The sequence below is a fragment of the Ctenocephalides felis genome, unplaced genomic scaffold, assembly GCF_003426905.1.
Source record: "Ctenocephalides felis isolate EL2017-DRISC unplaced genomic scaffold, ASM342690v1 CF-g0.4_SCAFFOLD_01886, whole genome shotgun sequence".
Classification (NCBI taxonomy): domain Eukaryota; kingdom Metazoa; phylum Arthropoda; class Insecta; order Siphonaptera; family Pulicidae; genus Ctenocephalides; species Ctenocephalides felis.
Window position 1 is genome coordinate 99,034,482 of NW_020538040.1, and position 8,049 is coordinate 99,042,530.

The window sequence follows — 8,049 nt, forward strand, 5'->3', positions numbered from 1 at the left end:
TTCTTATATTCAAATATCCTTTTCCTCTCTCTTTCATATTTTATCAGAGTTAAGTTAAAATTTTGTATCTGTTAAATCTTCACCCAAAAAAGACAAGAAATATATGTATCAACCGTACCTACAAAATTGTCACAACTGTACCCATCGCACTTTTTCATCGGTATGACTGAGCTAAATTATATACGCAAAAACTAATTGCTGGTAATTGCCATTATTGTTCAAGTTACAGCAGCAAAACAAGCAAAGTACCAGTCTGGATACAAATACCATATATTATTAAAACAAATCGAATAAAGAACACACTTTTCACTCTTTAAAAGTGAGGCGGTTTACAGCTCATGTTAATGTAGAACAACTGAAAGTTCACTGGTCAGCGTAGGATCTTGGAAACTTGTTCGAACAAACATACTTTATCTTTCTCCCATTGGACTCTATTCCAATATGAGTATAGTTGTGGCGAGCATAGTTCACTTGGTAGTGTGTTCGATTCACACGACAGGGATCTTTAAATCGAATCCTGTCATTTACTTAGAAATCATGAAAAAAAAATATGTGTAGTTAATTTGAAATTAAATAAAAATTGTATTTGTTATGTAGAAATTGAACAAAAATTTAAAAAAATGGGAATTACAGAATTCGAAAAGCTGAATTGTCTTAGGAGTAAGAAGAAAAAATATCAGAATTTGCTGAGATTAAAAAGAAGAATAAAGAACAAAAAATGGAATGAAAATAGAAGTTGAATAGAATTAGAAATTTGATAGAAAACAGCAAAAATTGAAGAAATTAAGGAGAAGAAGAATATAGAATAAGATATATAGATATAGATTGAATATGATATAAAAATTGGTATAGAATGTAAATAAATAAAAAATGTTGTACGTGGCTAAATGCTCAGAGTAAGAGATGCCAAATAAAAATTAAAAAAAAAAAGTCTGTATAATTCGGCTGCTGTAACGACTGTCACTACCGTACCCCTGGCACAACCGTACCCAGTCTCCACTACACTACAATCCACTACACTCAGTGAAGCAATAAATCTATCTGTTAACTTCTTTGATAATATTTATAAATAAATTCCAATTATAAATAAATTCCAACTATACATTTATAAAATAAATATAACAGTTTAAAAATCCATTCTAGAAGTCATCGGTTGCCAAAAGGTCTCCATCTTGATACGTTTATTTCCTTTTTGGCAATCGTCATCGGTGACGCATGGGTCTGTAATATATCGAGTGGGGGTTTGATACATACAGTCATATAATAAGGGATGATAAAATGGTAGTCCCCATTCGCAATATTAGTTCGGCGAAAGCGCGATCGTTCGCAGAAGGTAAGCTAGAGCAGTGTATGCACATTGAGATTATAATATCAAGTCAGGTACTTCAATAGCACTCAGGCACTAAAGGTATTGAAAGCTCCAACGACACACCGCAATTCTAATGATCCCGAGTAGTACGAAGTACAAACCAGAATAGATGTAGTTATACCTGGGACGGAAATCAAAACTACAAGACAATATATTACGAATAATTTCAAATAATTTCATATCCGAAAATTAAGTGTATATACAAACATAAATGCCGATTATGTTTGATATTCTATACTAAAAATTAGGCTAAAATTTTTATTACTTGGCATGTAATTTCGGAGAACTAACTAACTAACTAACATTGCATCGGGACAAATAGTTTGCACTTAAACTTAGACTTCTTTATCTCTATGTTTCTGCAAAAATTCATGCTATATTATAATAAAATACGATTATTATACATACTATTAAACAACTCACTTTTTGGATCAGCTGGTTGATTTTGTAAACGATATCTGTAACAAAATAAAACATGAATTAAAAACATAAATCATACACGCAAATGAATAAATAAATATATATATATATATATATATATATATATATATATATATATAAGTCTTTCTCATGGAATAAAATTTGGGGATTGTCAAAATCAAACTTATGGTTGTTGATATTAGCATGATCCACAAGTGTACTTTTAAATTTTTTGTTATCTATTTTTTCACATTGTAATTCATGTTGCCTGAGTCGCTTTTCTAAGTTCTGGCAGGTCTGGCCAATATAAGAGCAATTACAATCCAAACAATTTACTTTATAAACTATATCTTTCTTTTTTGTTAATGGAGTTTCATCTTTAATTTTGGAATATATATATATATATAGTATACACATAGTATATAGTATACATAGATATATATATATAGTACACACATATATATATACACCTATCCCCGCTTAACACGGAATGTAGGTTCCATGAAAAAACCGTGTACTCAAAAAATTTACTCATATGGTAAACTATTATCGTAAATCAATACCCAAGGCAGCAAATATACAAGCACCTCTTTATGAGTATGTGAAGTCCTCAGTTAAAAACGACAAGACTAAAATTGAATGGAATGACAATTCATTATCAGCATTTAGCAAGCTGAAGGAAGCTCTAGCAAATGCAACTCTTCTTCATTTTCCTTCAAGTATAGCAAATATTAATTTAATTACAGATGCATCCACAACAGCCATTGGAGCAACTCTGGAGCAGGAAGAAAATGGTGCATGGCACCCTATAGGTTTCTTTTCCAGAAAGCTCACAGCTACTGAACAGCGATATTCAACTTACGATCGCGAGCTACTAGCCATCTTTGCGGCTTTAAAGTATTTTGAATATCTATTAGAAGGAAGGCACTTTATAATCAAGACAGACCACAAGCCAATCACACACGCATTTCAACAAAAACTGGAGAAAGCATCAGATCGTCAGCGACGGCAGCTAGAATACATATCACAGTTTTCCACTGATATTATATATGTGAAGGGTGATCAGAACGTTGTTGCTGATGCGTTGTCCAGGATCAATGCCATTCAAATGCCATCAAAGCTAACCGAAGAGGAAATTTCACAAGAACAGAGTAAGGACGTTGAAATGCAAACTATATTGAACGGCAACACCTCTATTAATCTTCAAAAATTGACATTAGGGGGGTATCCAGTTTATTGCAACAGGCAAGATAATTGTGTGAAGCCCTACCTTCCACAAAGTCTTCGCAGAATTGCTTTTGACATTGTACATGGAAATGCACACCCAAGCATAAGGATTACTTCAAGGGAGTTGCGAAGAAGGTATGTGTGGCCTGGGATTGGTAAAGACGTCACCATGTGGGCACGTCAATGCATTCCTTGCCAAAAATCCAAAATTCATAAACATAATCACCTCACTCCTATCCATATTCCTATTCCTGAAAACAGATTTTCGCATATTCACATTGACATAATCAAATTACCTAATATTAATGGATATCCTTATTGCCTAACAATCATCGACAGATTTACAAGGTGGCCAGAAGCTGTTCCTCTAAAGGACATTTCTGCAGACACGATTGTCCAAGCCCTATTTTCAAACTGGATATCAAGATTTGGTACACCATGTGTGATAACATCCGACCAAGGATGCCAGTTTGAATCAGCTATATTCAAATCATTAATGAATGCAATAGGTGCTAAGAAAATACGGACAACGGCATATCACCCTCAGTCCAATGGCCTAGTTGAACGCTGGCATAGAACTCTGAAAGCAGCTTTAATGTGCTCTCCTGAGCCTTGGATCGAAGTATTACCTGTAGTTTTACTAGGTTTACGTTCTTCATACAAAGAAGACCTTAAAGCATCTCCTGCTGAGATGGTTTATGGAACCACATTAAGACTACCAGGCGAATTTTTCACAACTAAAGAACTGTCATCCGATCCACAAGCATTTCTGGACTACCACAGAAGAATAATGCGGGATATTAAACCTACAGCCACAGCTCATCATAATAAAGCCAATATGTTTGTGCTTAAGGACATAAATACATGCACTCATGTATTTGTAAGATCTGATCATATTAGAAAACCACTTGAGCCTCCATATAGTGGACCATATGAAATTATAGAAAGAATTTCAGACAAAGTGTTCAAAATTTCTATGGATGGTACTGATAAGAACATATCGGTTGACAGACTAAAACCAGCATACACAGTTAAAATAGATAACAGTCAACCAAGCTCATCTCAAGAATTTAAATCACATAACTTGGAGTTATCGATTGACCCTCCAAAAAAGATGAAGCCTAAAAAAGTCTCCTTCAAATTTTAATAATCAAATTCATTTATTTCTACCGGATACCTCTTTTTCTTTTGAAGGGGAGTTATATGGCGGAATGAACACCATATGAAGTTGAAGGACGTCAATTGATGACAATGGCGGAATAAACACCATATGACAGATGTCAGTTGAATAACGTCAATTGATGACAAAACTAAATTATATTGGGCTACGTTGATTCGGATCTGGCATCAAGCAAGCTATAACGATCTGATTGTTTTTATACGATCGAATATTATTGTCGCGCTTTTTAAAACGATCGAAAATATTGTATCGAGTTTTTTGCCAACGAGCGTTTTCTCGTGATCGAAATTTAGATTTGATTTAATGTAATATCAACATCTTTATCAATTGAGACATTAATAAACAGTCATTATCGAGTTGAAATAAAATTATTGCGATTTCATTCAAGAATTAATTAATTAATAATATATGGCCCACCAGCGCCATAATAAAAATAAAATACTAATTCTTAAAACGCAAATAATACCTATAATTTTATATGGCATAACAACATGGAGCCAAACAACTAAAGCAAACCTAAATGACATACAGAGAATAATGAATAAAGCCATAAAAATAGCATATAATTTACCACATCTAACACCCACCAAATACTTGCAGAGAGAAACAAATAATCATTCACTAAATAACATAATTAAAATAGAGAAATGCAAACTAATACACAAAATGAAATTTAACCGAATTAAAACAAGTGCAACAATAGACACAAATCAAGATATACATGAACACTACACGAGACAACACAACAATTTTCACATTGAACGCAATAGAAAAAAGAATTTGAGAGAAAATATCATATGGAGTGCTACCAAAATATATAACGAATTGCCAGACTATATTAAGATGACCAATGATAATGATAATTTTAAAAGAAAAATAAAGAAGTACTATATGGAAATTGAAGAAAAAGAAGACTGAAGAGTTATATATAGATATTATATTAATGAAATAGATATTATAGTCAAATGAATTGTAAATATTATATGAAAACTGTTTTTCATAATCTCTCATACCAGGCACCTCTGTCTGACTGAGATATGAAAATAATGTATATATGTAAATAAATAAATAATAAATATTATTAAAAAAAAAAAAAAAAAAAAAAAAAAAAAAAAAAAAAAAAAAAAAAAAAAAAAATGGAAAGAGGTTTTTCATAGTTTAGCACATTCACGAAAATCACTATGAAAAACTCCATTTTATCAATTTTTAATATGATAAATAACAAACGCATTAAATAAAAAATAAATATCAATATATTTAACATCAAACATTTTCAATCTTTTAAAAATATTTCAACAATAAAACAAATATAAAAAACCTATTTTACTCATCAATAATATTATATAAACACTAATTAAAAGCAACGTTTAAAAACAATGATGTTCTATGATTTGGTATTTCGAACAAAAAAGCTCAAACATACATTTAGTTTAGATCATAAAACGTAAAAAGATTACATACATTATTTCATCATAGACATAGACCATGTACTAATAATTCATAACTCTAACATACATTTTGTTGTCTTTGACAGTAAAATATTTCCACAGTAAACCAATGAAAATGTTATTGTTGGTAAAAGCAATTTATAGTTTAGGGATTATAATTTTGTGTTAATGCAAAATTAATAAATTTTGTTAAGAGTTTTTATTTTCAAAAAAACTGTGTAAAATGAGAAATGGGTATATATATAATATATATATATATATATATATATATATATATATATAATAAAACAAAGTATATAATTAAAAATAAAAACATAAATCTTTTTGAAATTGTTCTGATCAAATGTTAAAAATTCAAGATTTCCATCAAAGCAAAGTATCAGTTCAGAAAAAACGAGAATCGTTATTTTCACATTGATAATAAGTCACACAAAACTCAAAACACAGCAATGCAAAACATTAAAAATATACTTAAATATGTTTTTATTGGAAAATCGTAAAACAGAAATTACTTAACAATAATTTATAATTTAAATTTATTATTTATTTAAAATGTAGCGAATCTAGAGTGCAAGTGGATGACACTTAGCTGCAGCTCCACACACAACAGTAATATTCACAAAAGTAATATTCACAACACTTTGTTGACTGGATACGAGTTAACTCGTGTTTTTAAGGCCTAAAGTCGCTGACCGAAACTAGATATATTTATTTGTAAAAGCGGTTGTGTACCATTACATGTATAGATGATTGTTTTACTGCTTATAATACAAAAAAAATATCAAAAGTTAAATTATAAATAAAAAGTTTATTTTTATTGTTTTACTTCCACATCCTATTACGAAATAATAGCAAGTGACATGAGAGAGATTTTCAGTAACATTGCCGGCCACTAAAGAGTTAATTATAAATAATTGGGATTGCATAAAATTAATCACAGTCAAATATAACACCAAAATATTTTAAATAAAAGAGACAAAAATATCACTTAAACACAATGCTTCGTTGTGTACACAAATCACACACAAACTATTGATATTTTCATTATCATTATATTTTATTGAAATTAATAGAGAAATGGAGAAAGTGGAAAGCATAAAATACTTAGGACTGATAATAAATGAAAAACTGACATGGACCGAACATATAAACAAAATAAAAAAAGATAGGAATATTAACAGGGGCATTGAAAAGGATCCACTCTTTCGGCAAAAAAAATAAAATACTAATTCTTAAAACGCAAATAATACCTATAATTTTATATGGAATAACAACATGGAGCCAAACAACTAAAGCTAACCTAAATGACATACAGAGAATAATGAATTAGGCCATAAAAATAGCATATAATTTTCCACATTTAACACCCACCAAATACTTACAGAGAGAAACAAATAATCATTCACTAAATAACATAATTAAAATAGAGAAATGCAAACTAATACACAAAATGAAATTTAACCGAATTAAAACAAGTGCAACAATAGACATAGATGAAGATATACATGAACACTACACTAGACAACACAACAATTTTCACATTGAACACAATAGAAAGAAGAATTTAAGAGAAAATGTCATATGGAGTGCTAGCAAAATATATAACGAATTGCCAAACGATATTAAGATGACCAATGATGACGATAAATTTAAAAGAAAAATAAAGAAATACTATAAGGAAATTGAACACAAAGAAGACTGAAGAGTTATATATAAAGATAATTTAATTATAATAGATATTATATTAATGAAATAGTTAAATGAAATGTATATATAAAATTTGAAAACTGTTTTTCATAATCTCTCATACCAGGCACCTCTGTCTGACTGAGATATGAAAATAATGTTTATATGTAAATAAAATAAATAAATAAAAAATAAATAAATACATAAATAAATAAATAAAAACTTAAAACTTAATAAAGATCTAAATTTGCAATTATAAATTAGTTTCAGTAAATTATAAATAAAATATTTGTATGCAGCGTAACAATATTTTAATCGCTTTTATAAAGATGAAACAAGAAAGAGTATAATCACATAAAACTAAAAAAATGCATAAGTTCGTTATACTAACCGCACAACCTTGTATAATGCAACATCGTCATAAATTTTCACTTATTCACGAGCTTTTCCTTCCCCGAGACCCATCAATCGTGGCACGGTGCGCCCGTATGTCGCGCTCTCGTGAATAGCTTTAACGAATCCAAATGAATATTATTCGCGTACGTAACGCGTTGATCTCGAGTTCTCTACAAAAGCGATAAAAAAGAGAATCCAGTCCGACTCGAAACCGACCGTTTCAAATGCACTTGAATCGACTCTATAACGAAATGCAGCAAACGCGAACGCGAACGCGAGCCCGTTCCGAGAGCTTTCCAGCGAAAGCCCATGCTTCTCGGAGC